Here is a 17701-nt window from a genome sequence, read left to right as displayed (position 1 = left end):
GCTCTCCATGTCGCTACAGGACAGAAGCCAGAGACAAGCAAAATGCAACTCGTTGCGAAGATCAAGTTCACAGTACTATGTGTACTGAAGGTGAGCTTCGTTGCGTTGCCCTCTCTTGCAATGGTTTTGACAAACAGCAACGAGCATGGACTGCTACGGCATGACCCACAGAAATAAGCAAAAAGTTACCTATTGGAGCCTACATTATTAAGTCCATACAGTATTAAATGTAGCACTTAAACATGAGCTCTGGTGGTCGGCGGGCGGATCCGGCGGCCTCAGGGCCGGATCTGCCGCTTGACGCGACGACGACGGCGGCGAAGTACGGCGTCCGCGCGTCTGGTGGTTGGCGGCCCGGCGCGGCGCGGCGCCCGCGGTGTCCGCGCGGCTTGGGCGCGCGGGGTGACCGGCGACGGCGCGGGCTTCGTGGCGGCCGAGCGCCGGCTTCACGGTGGCGTTTCCGGCCCTCCAGCGGCCGGTTGCGGTTTGTGGAGCTGAGGAGCGAGGTGGCTCTGCAGCCTTGGCGGCGTGATGGTGCAGTAGTTTGGAGGCTGCGTGAAGGAGTTGGTCGCGGCTTGAGGTGGCGGCTTGAGGAGGCATGACGCGGGCATTCACGGCGGCGTTCACCTCCTTTTCTCCCCATCGACGAGGCGGATCTACACGGTTGCGGCGCCGCCATGGTGGTGGGGCCGGGGTGGTTCCACTGCACGCTCATGGCACCGAGGTGGTGCTGTGAACTGCGACGGGCCATCCTTCCGGCGCAGGCTTCCCGGAGGTGACTGGGAGCAAGGAGCTGCCGCAAGTTTAGTCGTGCTCGTGCAGCTTGGTTGGTGAACACTCCGGGCGAAAGCCTTTCGCCGGTGCTCTTGCTGGTGGCGATGGCGGCGGCACCCTCAGGCGTCGTTTCTCCCTGTTGGGGGCGCTATTGTGGAGTCTCATGCCAGTTGCACGAGGTTTCCCTGGGTGAAAACCCTGTCCAGTCTTGGACGAGCGACGGCGGCGCCAATAGCGTGGCTCCCTCCTTGGAGGCGTCACTTATTGGGATCCGGCTAGGTTTGCGGCAGTGTTGGTGTTGCCGTTGGTGGGGGTGCCGTTAGGGTCAATGTCCCAATCCGACCTAGGTAGAGGTGGTGGGCCGTGTCTCTGAAGGCTTTGAGTTTGCACATGTGATGCAGTTGTGATTCCGGCGGCGGCACAGCAAAGGTGGGGTTTTTGGAGTGGCTCGGTGGCACTATGGCACTTTCGACGGCGAAGCAAACTCGGATCCTTGGAGAGTCCAGCGGCGGGAGTGGCGAGGCCCCATGCGCTTTAAGGTGGTGTCGAGGAGTGGTGTGCGGCGGTGGATGTGGCGAGGCCCCCACGCGTTTGAGGGCTGGGTCGATGTCCCAATCTGACCTGGGCGAGGAGTTGCCTCGGAGTTCCAGGATCCGACGCGGTGTTTCGGTTGTTCGGGGTGTATGGTGCGGCAACGGTACTTCGGCGAGGGGTTCTGCATGGCAGTGGCTCTTTCGGTGTGGTGCAGTGGGCTCCTCTACTGACTTTTGCCAACGCAAGGCCGGAGTTGGGAGATCAGCGATCGTGTGTGTACGACCTGAAGTCGATGGCGGCATGGTGGAGTCGTCGTGGTGACGACTTGGCTTGCAGCGGACTGCGGCGGCCAATCCTGCATGGCAGCGGCTGGTTGGCGTGGGACATTGTTGGGGACGACGGTGCTTGCGTGGTGGGTTACTTTCGGCTTCTTGGGTGGTGGTACGGTGTGGTAGTTTTGTATGGAGTCATCGTCCGTGTCGATGTCCCAATCCGGCCGGGCATCGTTTGCCTCTTGGATTTGTGCTGTGTGGCTTGCGTCGACGTCCCAATCCGACCAGCCTGAGTTGTTTGAGTGGAGTCGTGTTCGGCGCGGGTTGATGTCCCAATCCAACCCGCCGGCGTTGTTGTCGTGTGCTTCTTTTCTTTTTTCCTGGTTATGCCCTCCCAAGGCTATGTCCTTGTACTTTTTTCTGCTATATCAATAGAAACGCACTCGTCGAGTGTTGTTCGTTCAAAAAAAACATGAGCTCCATACATCGCTACACATAACAATCACGTAAGCTTCATTCATTCAGTCTACAAAACTGATGGATGCTGCATTGTACTGAGCAATAACCACCAAAACCCATTTTGAGAGAAGTGAGCACCTTCAGCCCCTGCCAAACAGTCAACTTAAGGTTCAGTTCAAGCATGGCAGCAAGTACAATGTCAGGGACATTAAGCGGAAATAAAGATAGGAACTATTACCTTACTTGGTTTCCCCCTCATCATTTAGCATGAAGCCACTCCACAGTAGCGAGGTCTCATCTTTTGTGTCGGCCGAAGTGACGATAGTCACGTTGAATCCTCGGATATGCTCAAAGATTTCAAAGTGATCTTCCAGTTCCGGGGAGCTCCGTCTCCATGAAGAACTTTATGGTGTTTTCCCGAATTTCGGCCCGAGAATCTAACATGGACATCACTGTCAACATTCTGACCAAGAAATTGTACATTGCATGCCCTCGGAGAACACTCTGTCGTGCAATGGCATTGCCACTGTCTTTGCCAGCACCAATGAATGGATTGGTTCGAGCAGACTTTCTTGCTTTAGCAAAAGGGTCACTTTGTACCTCTTTGAATCTCTGGCCACTCAAAATCTCCATTGCCAATTTTCCAATTGGAACCCTCAAATCAGAACCTGCTTTTGGTGCTAATCTGATTTCATACAATCCAGGAACTTGCATGATATTGGCATGGTTCTGTTTCAGCAACAGATCCTGACGTAGTACATCTTCATAATGGAAATGGAGTGGAAGCATCATGGCTGTTCCGCTTTTCTTTGAGATACGTGATCGATTACGCTTTGGTTTGGGTGCATCCAATTCCAAGATCATCTCTAAGTTCCCCACTGCTTCACTGGATGGTGCTGCATAATGACGAAGGCCCTGTGTAGAAATTTGTAATTACCTCAGTGAAAACATTGCCTTCTTATATATGCCTAAAAAATAAAGAAAATGTTGAATTACATGTAGGGTGATAGAATCAAAGCGAAACAGAAAAAGGAGATGGAGCAAGGACAAATCTTAACTTATTTTGTTTGTCTAATTTGATAGTATTGAACCAAGGAAAAGTTGTCTATGTCATTGGGCTGTGACCAGCAGGTGGGGCATATATAGTTCCCAAAAGCGTGCAGTCGCAGTCATAGATTTATCATTAGGGATATTTCAAAATGTAAGATGACTGCATTTTTAATTGGCACACTTGTGAGACCTAGGATTTTTGCAAGCGCACAACTAACAACTACACTAACTCTCTGCATGTCTGTTCTTGAAGAAACGACCGTGCTGATTCTGGCACCATGATTGGCTAACCATATGGGACCATGTCACAGGACAAACAAAGTGACACCATTGACGGTCAACAAGTTAAAAAAAATAATTCCACCATAGCAAAAAAAAGGTTTGCTGGCATCAGTTCTTACCTGTAATGCCTACTGGCTAGGACTTGAAAAAAAAAACTGCTACCAGTGATACTATGGCACTACCAGAAACATGTGCTTGCAATTTTATTGTCTGGTACAACCAAAGTCCTAACTGTGACTGTAACTTGCTATAATTTCACAACTGAACAAGAATGCACAAGATATCCGCAGTGGTACATAACCCTTGAATGAACAGAATGAATAACAACTGAACAAGAATGCACTAGATACAACAAGAATGCACAACTGAACGGGAAGCTACTGTTATTCTGGTCTTACAATATGGAAGCAATATTTAGTACTAACAGAGAGCTCAGCTGACTATGCAGTGGAGTGAGGTCTAAGTCAGTTCCTCTTTTATGAGTTAATCATGAGACACAAGTATACCATGAGCTTAATTATACTACACAGTGATAAATTCTCCTGGGTCCCACACTACAGCAAGGTAAACCACCCATCAATCCAATTAGCTAACATAAACATCAGTGATAAACTACTTTTTTTTTGTTACACAGTGAGAAAATTTAGAAATGAAACTCTCATTGATTTTCAGTTGAGAGGAAAAAAGATATGATTGAGAATGTGGAACAAAACAAACAGAGCATATTTTCAGGGATCATGTTTCTGTGAGCATTGAGCCTTAAGACTTGCAACGATGCAAACAACCCCATAAGTTTGTTCTGTACCCTAAGTTTCAACCAAGGCCATAAGGTGGTTCAGTTCCTTGCTTGCAATGGTTCTCATGCTCATCTAGAGTAAAAAAAAAAATTGTGAGAGAATCAGTATTATTGGGGAAGTTCCAACATGCAGATGCAGTTGCCCATGTCAAATGTTTGAAGATATTCTACCCTGGAGAAGCTGATCGATCGGTCATTGGTAAAATTCCATCACAGGTTTGAGGTCACTTTGCTGATGCTGAAGGAAATGCTAGCATGGAGACTTTATGGTTTTACGTTTAGGCATGGAGACGGATAGTTTCACAGGCTGAATGGTGCCGATGACCACGAAAATAAAAATCATAATCTTTTACACGAGACAGGAGGGTCAGTTCTTTGGGTGCTACTTGTCTTGATGATTTACACAAGTGAGACGGAGAAAATAGAAATCAGTCAATCAGTGCGTTCAATTTATGATCCCTCATAGCAGAGAGGTCTGCTCATTTCTCTGTTTGCTTGTGGTGGGAAAGCTGGATTGTGATCACCAGTTTTGAACGAAAAAAAAAGAGAAACATTTGACAGTGCAACTGCAGGAAGTGAAAATCAATCTACGGCAACGACAACGACAACGACAATGAGAACCTGTCAAGTAGAACGCAGGGTACATTTCGAAATGCTCTCTCGCTTGACTCCATGAAGTAAAAAAATGAAAACCGATACCCCCAAACTCGCTCGCCTTGCCGCGCCAGTGAACTATGGGAACGCCGACGAGATCCTCGCCTCCCAGCTAGCCACTCACCGCGGTGCGGCAACGGGGCGTCACGCGCACGGAGCTAGGGTTAGCGCAGGAAGCTGAGCAAGGGGGGTCGGATGGGGAGCGGACAGACCTGAGTGGCGGGGGCGGTGCCTCGGCTTCCAAGACCGGCAAAGGCGCCGGAGGGGTCGGGGACGCGGTGGCTGCGCGCCGATCGGGCCGCAGTGGATGCCACGTCGCGCAGGAGTCGCGCCGCCATGCCGCCGCCGCTCTTCTTCTTCTTCCCCCCTTCGGTTGTTCCAGCAGAGGAGGCTCCTTGAGGGTTTTTTATCTTTTTTATATTTTTAAAAAATAAAAATTTCAAAAATATGTGTCCGTTTTGAAATATTTCAAAAATATCCCCCGGTCGCCCCCCCATAGGGCGACAGGCCCTAAGTGTAATTTTTTTCTTCAAATTCGCAACGAGGTCCCTGGGAAAAGAAAGGGGCCTGTCGCCCCCCCCCAACGGGCGACAGGGGGGCCTGTCGCCCCCCCCCCCCCCCTCGGGCGACCGCTGGGCCCTGCCCACGGGCGCGGCAGGGGGCCTGTCGCCCCCCCCCCCCCCCTCCACGGGCGACCGGGGCAACCCCCCTATATAAGCTCGAACCCCCCCCTTCCCTCCTCATTTGAGCCCGAAAATTCCACCAAAAATCCAGAAAAAAAGATAGAGGTGAGGAGAAGGAAAGCGGCGAAGCCCTGCCGGATTCAGCACTTGTGATCTGCAGGTTAGTACATTTAGTTTATATAATTTTTTATTTAAGTACTACGCATTTAAGTAGGAGTAATTTAAGTAGGGGTGAGTAATTTAATTTAATTAGTGCTATAGTAGAACCATTTAAGTAGGAGTTTAATGATACTTTAGTTTGTAGTTACGTAGTAGTTTAATGATAATTAGTGTTATAGTAGTTTAATGATACTACGCATTTATTATTACAATTGCAGTACTATTAGAGACGTGTTTATAAATTAATTATGATTTAGAATAGAATTTGGCATATGCAGTATAGAATTTGAGTGTCATCACGTAGTTATGAATACTTATACGTTGTAGTTGAATTTCATACTTAGTTTTTATGGATTATTGAATAAAGTAGTGAAGTAAAGAGTATAACTCGATAAGTATTATGTGAGATACAGATATGTCGAGCAAGATGCAGTTTCAAGTATTTTATGGTGACTACAATGTTATTTATGGGCCAAATGGAGTAGATCTTTCTGCCTTTAAGTGCACATCTAGCGCCACAGATAAACCTCTGGAAAGGAGTTTTGGTTCCATATGTAAGTGGCTGCAGCGTGGGTTCCATGTTGATCCGTTGACACATGTGATCACCGTCCAATCTCTTGTTAATTGGGAGGTAGAAAGTGAATTATGGGAATTGATGATGATACACAGCACTGATGACTGGCAGAAGTACATGCAAGCAGCTCTAGAGCGTGGGTGGCCTCTGGCCATTCTTGTTCAAATCCGGGAGAAGACACAAAATGAAATCCAACATTGTGCAGATCAAGGAACTCCGAGTATTCGAAGAGAGACCAATTATGTTGAGCAAGATGAGTCAGAAGAGACAGAGAACCAAAACATGGGACCACAGGGCCTTGCTGATGAGGGAGAGAGGATACATAGCATTGTCGACGAAATGGAGGCAGAAGACCAAACCGCAATAGAGATGGAAGAATATGAGGACTCATCTGATGACGAGCAGTACTCATTGCCAAAAGAGTGGAAGGAGCATGGTTTTGGCAGTCATGTCGCAGAAGATATACGAAATCAGGAGTGGGAGTACAGAGGGAATGAGGTAGTGCAAGGTGCAACATATCCAAACATTGAAGCCGTAAAAGATGCTGTGAGACTATGGGCAATATCATTGAAACGAGAATTCAAAGTCGTAAAGTCTGGCAGTAAAGAATATGAGGTGAAGTGTGTGAATGATGGATGTCCATGGCGAGTACATGCATTCAAGGGAAAATGGAAGTCAAACTGGAAATGTTCCATTGTGACAGAGCACACTTGTTTGCTGTCAGAAGTTCTTTCGTCGCATTGCAATATATCTTGCGACTTTGTTGCAAAGCAAATGTATGGGTTTATTATGGACAACCTAAATTATGAGCCAAAAATGATTGTTCGACACATTGAGCAGACTTACCAGTACACCATCAGTTATTTGAAGGCATGGCGGGCTAAACAAAGGGTGTTAGAGATGCGGTTGTCAGTTGAAACCATTAATCTTAATTATTTACGCAGCCTGCCCTGTTGGCCGCAAAGACCTGGTTCCTACAATTTACAGTACGTATTTATTCCATATATAAATTTAATTGTGACAATTCACATGTTACATTGTCAGTTGAAACCATTAATCTTAATTATTTATGCAGCCTGCCCTGTTGGCTGCGGATGCCGACGAGTACAGTGTGACCAGATCGTTGGAGGCGTACCTACTTTGGTTGTTTGGTTACATCATGTTCAACAACACTCATGGCAACTCGGTCGATAGGATTCTCCTTCCGTATGCACGGGAGATTGCGGATGGGGACGAGGACGTACCGCCCTACAGCTGGGGTGAGGCGGTACTTACAGCCACTTACCGTGGACTCTGTGACGGCTGCATGAAGACACATGGGAACACTATCCTGGCAGGGTGCCCACTACTGCTACAGCTTTGGTCGTACGAGAGGCTAGCCGTTGGTCGGCCCATGGTCAGCCACGAGCCTTACCACGGGGGCATGTACGGCGACGAGGAGGACGAGAGGCCCACTATGGGAACTATCTGGATCTGGCGTCAGGTATGTTTTTATACATCTAATTTTGTTATTCATTGTTACATGATGCATTAGCGCACTTTTAATGTTACTTATTCCGAATGCAGAGGTCCTGGGCGCATGCGTAGGTTAGACGCGCATATCCTGAGTTTGTTTCGGAGCTCGACATGCTGACGCCCGAGGACGTTGTCTGGGAGCCTTACAGCCCAGAGGATGTGGCTACCCGTGCACCAGCAGGCCTGTCTTCGCACTGCTCCGCGAATGCGAGCCTGTGGCTTACTTCCGCCGTCCTGGTTTATGACATCGCGGTTGAGGCATATTGCCCCTGGAGAGTCAGGAGACAGTTTGGGCAGCGCCAGGAGTTTCCGGTGCCCACCGCGTTGGAGCGTGTCAGTCGCCAGGACCACAGGTAATTATGAATGAACTTGGCTCATACATTCGTGTCGAATCTAACGATTCTTCATGGTCCACTTTGTAGGTTGTCAAGGAGTGGCTTGCCGTGCTCTGATGATTGGCTCACCAAGATCCAGCCGTGGGTGGACCAATGGGAACAGGCAGATGAGCACTTGGTCCATCCAACAGGACCACACACAGACAGCTCCTTTAGGGCTTACCTCACCTGGTACTTACCCCGGACTCGGGCTCATCTGGTTTTTGTTGACACTCACCCGCAGCCACACCAGGCGAGGCCTCAGGATGGCTATGCCCGGCACCACGTGGAGGCACTAGCTGGCGCGGTGAGTCTCTTGATCATATTTGCATATATATATATATATATATATATATATATATATATATATATATATATATATATATATATATATATATATATAATCATATTCATAAGATAATTCATGTGTTTCTAACTGTACCTTTACTGAATGGATGCAGCTTCGCCTTTGCAACATAATGGAGACGGACTGCTCGACTTACTTGACGAGGGTACGTGCCGGATCCCCAATGACCCAGTTTGAGCAGACAGAGGCATGGTCGAGGCAGCGTGATCAGTTGCGTCAGGTAGTGCACAACTTCGGAAGCAATGTGCAGTACGAAGACAGCCACGGGTCGTCCCAGGCCTCGTCGTCGTTCCCGTGTCCGTCGACCGTGCACAGGCCGACGTCGCAGTTCTTCCCAAGTGCAGGTAACGTACATATCTCTTTAAAATTAGATCAAGTGTTCCTACATATTTACTAATATCACATACAGGATACGATCCAGCTACTGCGTTCGGCCATACTGGAATGTTTAGAGGGACAGCACCAGTTGGCGGACCGTATCCAGGGATGGTACCGGGGCCACAGATACTGGTCTACACAGGTTAGTTTATGTTTCGTATTTCGGTTTCTACATGTCATGACAAAATATACGAGCGTACGCTAACATCCACATTTTTTGCGTAGGATTCTACCCCCATGCGGGCGCCGGACCTTCTTCTTCCTCCTTTAGACCAGATAACGAGACCTTCACCTTAGACGACTTCGACAGCTTGAGTCCAGAAGAGCCTGCCGCGCAAGCTGACCCCGATGTCTTGGGGTATTCACAGCTAGGAGGAGCACCACTTGGGATCTCTCAGCAGCAGACACCGCAGCCCCTTGCGCGTCCTGAGCGACAGGTGAGGTCTCCGGATGTTCTCACCTACTCCGAGGGCCATGTCCGTGCCCAGCAGAGGGCTAAGAGGGTCCGACGCCCTAGGGGTTGTTAGATATATCTGATGTTTGTATCTCTGATGTTTATTTGTAATGAGATAGCTGTGGACCGCTTATTTGTATCCGATGTTTATGATTGTGCTAGTTTACTTGTCATTTGTTTGTATACATACTATTGATGTGAACTTATTATGTTTGTGGGTTCCATAATGCTCGTGAAATAAGGGAAGTTCTTGCGATTTTTTCCCGTGATTTAATGAAGGACAAGTTAGGTGCGGTAGGAGTTAACGGCCGAGATCCTGCCGACGATGATGACGACTACACGGTCGAATAGCTCAAAATAGGAACCATAGTGTATCTAGCTGCGAGTACGAGATCACAGGTTGCCACTGCTCAGCACGGCGATCACGGGTTTCCCAAATGTCGCATTCTTTGCCCAGACATACGTGACCCAATAGCAGTGCCCTTCCACCATTTCAAAAAGATGTGACAACACGGCAACCACTCCAGCTCACATTCAAAGTAGTCTCTCTGTTGAGGACGACGGACCTGTCATTCTACAGCGCAGGTGTGTGGCGTGTAGTGGGGAAGGCGGCATCTAGGCGCGATCGACCGAGCGGCAGCAATGCAGCGCTGTGAGTCTGCATGCACAGAGATGCATCGAGTAGTCATTTCGAGAATCGAATCTAGCCTTTTCAGTGTTTGGTCAGCTAGCCTCTTCACTGTGTTGTCATGTAGGCTTTTTAGGTGCATTTACACTCCACACTCCGGGTATCAGACCTTTGTGCGCCTATAAATACTCCGAAGTTTGTGAACTCCCAGCAGCACTTAAACACCAAACCTCATTATATACCCAATGTCTGGAGGTGGGTCTAGCGGGAAGAATTACTACGGTTTTGGGAAAGGAAAAGGGGGAAGAAAGGGAGACCCCATAATATGGGAGGGGCCTCTTGGACCTGATTCCTTTCCGGAACCAGTGTTTGAGTTTCCACCACAGCACAAGAGTGAATTTACCAATGAAACTCCTCTTCGACAATACGATAACCGTAGAGAACCGTGGCCAAAATGCAGACATGCTGAGGGCTGCTTAGTGCAGATGTGCACAGACGGGATGGATGGCGGTCGGTGTTTCTTTAAATGTCCACACGCATGGGTAATACTCGGTTGTTTCATTTCTTTATCTTCAATGAGACACCTTACATGAAATTTGTTTTGCAGTCTTCCGATGCTCCAGAAAACTGTGGTTTTACTAGGTGGGTCGATCCTGCACCAATTGATTCTATTCAGGAGTTCATCGAGTACCTCCAGATAAAGATCTTTGATCTGGAATGCAAGGTGAACCATTATGAGGAAGTGAGTGAGGGTAACAAAGATGACGAAGTTGATGATACCAGCAATGCTGCCGGTTCATAGGATGAACCATGCACTATTCCTTACTGCAACTGTCCTTGTCACAAGAAGAAGGGCCCTGCGCCTCCGGCACCACCGCCTGCACCACCTGCAATGGGTGCATACTGCGGAGAAGGCTCAACGCAGTTTGCTACGTGGGGGTACGGCTACTAGAACTACCCTAGTGCTAGTGACTTGCTGCATCGTTGTGTTTGTTCTGTTTTTTTTAAATTACCTAAGGCATGTTAGGTTAGTCCGTAATCTGTTTACCGTAGTTTGCAACAGGTTCTGCCATGCCACTGCATGTGTGATGTTTGTTTCATTATCGTTGTATTATGATGTAAAATTTGATGGTTCACATTATGTAATGCATTTCTTAGTTCTTATTTCTTATCGTTATATTAATTAAATGTGTGCTTTATAGTATTCTAGTCACATGAAAAGCTCCGAGGGCCATGTCCGTGCCCAGCAGAGGGCTAAGAGGGTCCGACGCCCTAGTGCTTTTTATACACTTCAACGTTCGCCTCTGATCACTCTCGTATTTTCCATTACATACAATAGATGGTATGTTTATACTTCGATGCTCCATTACGACTAAGTACGAATCAAACTCGACATTATGTACATGTCCAGTGAATGCAAGTTTGGTACGAGACAAACATACAAGCATAATACAACATTAACAATACTAAATGCGAATACATCTTAAACCGATGAACATCATATGTTATAGATCATGGCATGAAATCATCTAGGTCGTCATCCCAGTTGACAGATGGTGGTGCTGCAGGTGGTGTACTATGGCTCGACGAACCTCTTGGCTTTCCCTTTCTCTCTTTTGTGGATCTACGTTCATGTACAGGGGGAGGAACATCATGTGTTGGAGGCCATGGTTTGGGGGGCATGAAGTCATCCATGTCGTCATCCCAGTTAACACAAGTTTGTGCTGCAGGTGGTGCAACATGACTTGACGAACCTCTTGCCTTTCCCTTTGTCTCCTTTTTGATTCTAGGTTCATGTACAGGGGGAGGAACATCATGTGTTCGAGGCCATGGTTTGGGGGGCATGAAGTCATCCATGTCGTCATCCCAGTTAACACAAGTTGGTGGTTGAGGTGCGGAAGCATGACTCGACGAACCTCCGGGCATCTGTTCTTGCGCAGTCCAAGTACTATCACCCGAAGATCTTATCCGCCTCCTTCGTCTAGTTTGCGGCATAAGTCCATCGAAGATACATACCAATTTACGGAAATTTGGTATCGTTTTGTTAATCAACTCCGTGTCCTCGGGGTAATCCTAGCATATAATTAAAAAACAATGTTACTATTTCATAAATATGGATTCGAAATGACGGACGGGATTACAACTGAATGAGAGTTACCTTAATGTGCATCTCATACACCTCTGGCCGCATCCATATCTTACAAGAACTTTGTAAGAATCCAATGATATTAGGATGATTCGCTAGTTCACATACTCTCATGTATATCTTCCGACGTTCTAGCAGGTGTCCCTTTACATCTTGCGTCGTAATACCACGAAATAATGTGAAATCTTTAAACTCTACTACTTTGGACAACACCATCTCTATCGTACCATTCGCTAACGGATCCAACTTCTTACTGATAACAAGATGGGTCATGATATCAAGTATTATACTATATTTTTCTTCGGTCCATGAAAATCCTCCACAATTGGAGGCAGCCATTGCCTTATGCTGCAATATCAATAAGGTACTTTCATAATTCTATTCTAATTCATAATTAATTTAAAAACAAGTATGTAATAGTACTGAAATTGTAATACTAAACGAGTGTTCTAAAGCACCAAATCTAATTCAGCTAATCCGCTAATTAAATTTAATTATTATACAATATCAATGGATTCATACGGAAGTTACCGGTAGATCACAAGTATGCAATTCGGCAGAGCTTCGCCGCTTTTCTTCTCCTCACCCCTCTCTTTTTCCCGAATTTTTTGGCTCAAATGACAAAGGCAATGGCGGCATATGGCGGCCAGGGCTTATATAGGGGGAGGGGACCCTGTCGCCCCCCCAACGGGCGACAGGCCCCTGTCGCCCCAGGGGTGGGCGACAGGCCCCTGTCGCCCGTTGGGGGGGGCGACATGCCCTTTTTTCCCAGGGACCTCGTTGCAAATTTGAAGAAAAAAATTACATTTAAGGCCTGTCGCCCTATGGGGGGGCGACCGGGGGGTATTTTTGAAATATTTCAAAACGGACATATATTTTTGAAATTTTTATTTTTTAAAAATATAAAAAAGAAAAAAGCGCCTCCTTGAGCGGCCTCACTGAGCCATGTTTGGGCTATAGCGGGCCGCCATCTGTGTGCGAAGGCCCATTTAAAGTTCACTCAGAGAAAGGAAATCTGTGCACCCGCGGCGGCCCATTTTGCATATCTTAATTTCTATAGGTTAAAGCTGCACGCCTCCGCGGCACCTCATTGGCCCACGACAGTAAAAAAATCTACAGCGTCGAATTGCATATCTATGGCTCCCGTTTCACTTCAACTCCGGTAAAAATCTTAGCCCAGGGGCGCCGGCAGATGCGCGGGCAGGAGGATCCCGTGGGCGTGGCTGGCCGCGGACGGGAGCAATCGCTGGGGGAGGCCTTCTTCCTGTTCTAAAGGCCCTTCTGGCTCACTTTCTGCCTCGGTTTCATCATCCCAATCAAGCTCTACAAGGTACTCCTCCTGGTTGACCTGAGGCTGGTGTCATCGTCCCATTCAAGCTCGACAATGTACTCCTCCTGGTTAACCTGAGGCTGCATGCTTGGTCGGGTCCTCGATCTAATCTGTTGGAACTCGGATGTGTCATCGTCCCATTCAAGCTCGACAATGTACTCCTCCTGGTTAACCTGAGGCTGCATGCTTGGTCGGGTCCTCGATCTAATCTGTTGGAACTCGGATGTGGCTAAGAGATTGGATGTCGTGTTCTTGGAGTGGAGTGGGTGAGCAGATAAATTATTCAATTATCTAAGCCGTTCTTGGCTTCCTGTGCCATGAGCAGAGGTTCATGGAGCTTGAATACCTGACTCGCGTTGACAAGTCTAGGATGCCGTGAAAATCTGAATTTTTCAAATGTGTTGATCCCAAATTCCCGATGTCGATGGGGTGACTGCTGTTTGAAGTATAGACTTCCATGTTGACGGGAATTGCCCTTTAGACGTTGAATTACAGAACTAATGTGCTTTTACTGCTTTATCACCAATTTCTGCCGCTAGTACCCATGTTTCTTCATATGCGTAGCCTCAAACTAAGATTGGTTACATCTACTAATATTTGCTCTGGATGGTGTCTGCCTGGTACAATTGTCCTTGAATACCCATCTGACCTGCAAAATGTTTGATTACTTACAAGCTTAGAACAGTTCGTTTAGAATACAAGCCACTAAACCAAACAGTTTTGTATCAATTAAAACACTACCCTAAGTCCTTTCTGTGCAAACAAAAAAATGATTATTTCGTTTAGCTCATGTGGAAGTGCTCCATTTACATATATGATAGGTGAAGGATAAAACAGACATGATTACCATTTATTTCTGATATTCTCAATGGCTACTCAAGTGTTTCGTTGCTGTTTTTTTCTTCTCATACAAGATTTCCCATTGCATCTGTATTTAATTGTATGTTTCCCATTTAAGGCTAGAGCAGGAGTAGAGATGGCACTGATTGACGCAATTCCTAACAGCATTCGCATCCCTGTGTGGAAATTATTTGGAGGGGCATCAGATACTGTGACTACAGACATAACGGTATTTGGTCATCCCATCATACTCTGTCTGTATCAACAAAATTTATAAATACTTTCACCAAAGTTGATATTCCATATTTTCCAACCTAGATTCCAATCGTGGCCCCCAAATGAAGCTGCACAATTGGCCGAAAAATAATGAGTGCAAGGGTTTCAAACGCTGAAGCTCAAGTTTGGGAAAAACTTGAACTCGGATATACAAGTTTGGAAAAACAGTTTGTACTCCTGCAAACTCTATGCTACTATATGAAATCGCCTTTTGATCTTTCCTCAATATTTCGAATTTATTAGCTGTTCATTATATGGGTATTCCAACTTTATCCCAGTATTTCTCAAAACTTATTTTGTTTTTATTCTATCACTGGTTTCAGAAATGGGTGTGACCCCTGTGCTCTTTGAGCAAACAGTTCACAAAGATTATAGGGATGGTCTCCGTGATATTAGTATTGTTGCCATGGAGAAATACAATGTCACTAGCGCTGCTTATAAAAGTTATTAGCATTTACATGATGCTCAGAAAATAATACGTGGGAATCTCGCTCATGATATTAACATCAAGCTCACCAAATTAGGGGTTATTGGAGCCCTTGAAATAATTTATGTTGCGTGAAAAGCCAATATTGCTTTGATGATTGGTGGTATGGTTGAGACTAGAATCGCCATGGACTTTGTTGTTCCAGATGCGTTTGTTGTGGAAGTATGCAAACCTTTTTCTTACATTGTCATTAGGATGCTCCAGCCCACAAATTGAAAGAAATACCACTTTGTTGGACACTTATATATGTTTTCGGCTGCTATATTATTCTTGAGATTTATGGATGCATTTTTATTGGTCTGGTCACACCCCTTTTACTGTCCAAAGATCCAGTGTATGGCGGCTATGAAGGTAGTCTTACTCTTTTAAAGGCAGTAGGCTCTGGATGCCTACAGTCATGGCTACTTTTATTAAAACAGAAAACTACAGTTGTAGGTCTAGTAATTGTTTCAGACTCACAAAGATTCAGTAATGCTTTGCTTTCTGCATGGTGTGTCATAGATCTGTTTTTCCTGGGCTCAGCCAGCTGACCCAAACCCTTCTGTATCGTAATTTTTCATTTGAGGAAACTATTTATGCCGTGGTTAGGCTATGTCTACCGAGCCTGAGAGGTTCTTTAGTTTCAGAGCCCAAAACTCTTTTCTACGGTAGCTATTAATGCTATATGCACTGTATTGTGCTGAAGTGGTTTATAAAGCTTGGAATGCTGCCAAAGAATTTCTAAAGAAAAATATGCTTCTTTCAATTCAATTCAAGGAAGGATGTGCTCCCAGTCTTCATTGCCAAAAAAGAGCAAATCATGTGACTTCCTAGAGCACTAATAAATAAACTTATTACACAGGTAAGGATAATTTTATTTCTATATGTTATATTTTAAAATTTAAATGTCTTGCAGGAAACCATGTGCAACAAATGTTTTATGGAAGCAGTTAGAGACTCCAAAAACATCGGAATCCAATTTTTCAGTTAGCAATAAAATGTTCAGGTGTATCATCTTTGTGACTCTATGCAGTTCTTCATTTGAATTTCCTGAAAAAAACAGAGATGTTAGCTTTAGCACCTGTACATACATGTACCTATGTATTTAGGTGCCTATTACAATATCTTTGTATATTCAATATTCAAATACAAATATATGCTTTCTATGTTTATATACCTTGAAAAAAAGGAAAGTAAAGGCGCGGCTAGGCGCGCGCAAAGTACTCGTTTCGTTTTCAACCGCCAATTGCACGCTAGAAAGAGGAGAAACGCATCCTCAAAACAAGTTCAAAAATCACCCAAAAATATTTGAAACATGCTCTCTATGCACAATTTTTTTTGTTCACTTTGGAACACCGTACCGGATGAACGCATCAGACAACAACAAATTATACACAAAAGCGATGTGACGATATCACGTGAGAAAAAAAAGAATCAGGAATGCCTGTAAAAAGGAACCAAGAAAGGGGGGGCGCCCACCCGACACGCTAACGCTACACAACGCCGGCGTCCTCGTCGAGCGCCGCCGCCAGCTCCGGCGCGACCTCCGTTGCCGCCGCGGCCCTCTTGAACGAGAACGAGAAGGACCCCTCCCCTCCACCTGCGCTCCCGTGCGACCGCACCGAGTGCCGCCGGTCCAAGCTGTGCGCCCGGTGGTGGTGGTTCCCCTGGAACACGGACTGCGACGAGCTCCGCAGCCGCGCCGAGTTGGACCGGGAGGAGCCCTGCCAGACCACCCGCAGCGGGCTCTCCAGGGCGCGCAGCACGTGCCGCGCCGACGGCCGCCGCGAGGGCTTGGCGCTCAGGCAGGTCTTGGCGATGATCGCCACCGCCCACACCTCCTCCTGGTGGTCCTCGTCGACGACGAGCAGCGGGTCGATGATGCTCGCCTTGTCGCCGCCATGGATCTTGCTCAGCGTGCTCGCCAGCCACTCCTCGGAGGCGGCGTCGTTCGACCCGCTGATGCCGAAGTTGCCGGTCACCAGCTCCAGCAGCACCTTGCCAATGCACAGGACGCCGTAGGAACAAGTGGCCGGTGGACCTGTCATGCCAAAGTTGTTCTAGAATTAATCCGTGGACATTGCATTTTTTTCTAAATAAAGGAGTTTGTTCAGATGAACATGGATTACAGAAAAGTAGCAGCATTTGTGGAAGATTTACGCACCTGATGTGTGCTTGTCGAGAGACCTGCCACAAGAAAGCGTCAGATACCAACGTCAGTTACCAACTTCAGAGGCACACAAGCTAAGGGTTGGAGTTTGCTAAACAACATATAATAGCAGCAGAAGAATACCACATGACCTTCGCATCAACTTAGCATTATCTTTATTTTTAAACAGACGCTTCAAACGTGGTATTATAGGCGAATACCACATGACCTTCGCAGGAACTCTCTTCCAGGGAGGCTCCCCCTCGACATCTCCAGGATCACCTTTTCTAATCTTCTAACGCAATGCACTACATACGGGACATGCATCCAAATTCTCGTACTCGACTCGGTAGAGGATGCAGTCGTTGGGGCATGCATGTATCTTTTGCACTTCCAATCCTAAAGGGCAAACAAGTTGTTTGGCTTCATACGTTGTGGTAGGCAATTCGTTGTCCTTAGGAAGCATTTTTTTAACAAGTTTGAGTAATTCACCAAATCCTTTGTCGGATACACCATTTGTCGCCTTCCATTGCAGTAACTC

The 17701-nt window shown here is 46.7% G+C and overlaps 1 long non-coding RNA gene and 1 pseudogene across 1 annotated transcript; one reads left to right on the top strand and one right to left on the bottom strand.

Moving 5' to 3' along the window:
• Positions 1-1991: 1991 nt before the first annotated feature.
• On the bottom strand, positions 1992-5107 carry LOC120663027 (annotated as a pseudogene).
• An 8171-nt stretch (positions 5108-13278) lies between these two features.
• LOC120663034 lies at positions 13279-15349 on the top strand. The gene is made up of 4 exons (XR_005670267.1): positions 13279-13429; positions 14388-14498; positions 14588-14712; positions 14869-15349. It is a non-coding gene; the product is annotated as an uncharacterized LOC120663034 (long non-coding RNA).
• Positions 15350-17701: the final 2352 nt, after the last annotated feature.

The sequence above is a fragment of the Panicum virgatum genome, chromosome 2N, assembly GCF_016808335.1.
Source record: "Panicum virgatum strain AP13 chromosome 2N, P.virgatum_v5, whole genome shotgun sequence".
Lineage (NCBI taxonomy): Eukaryota > Viridiplantae > Streptophyta > Magnoliopsida > Poales > Poaceae > Panicum > Panicum virgatum.
The sequence above is the reverse complement of the archived record's forward strand: the minus strand, read 5'-3'. Positions and strand labels throughout refer to the sequence as shown.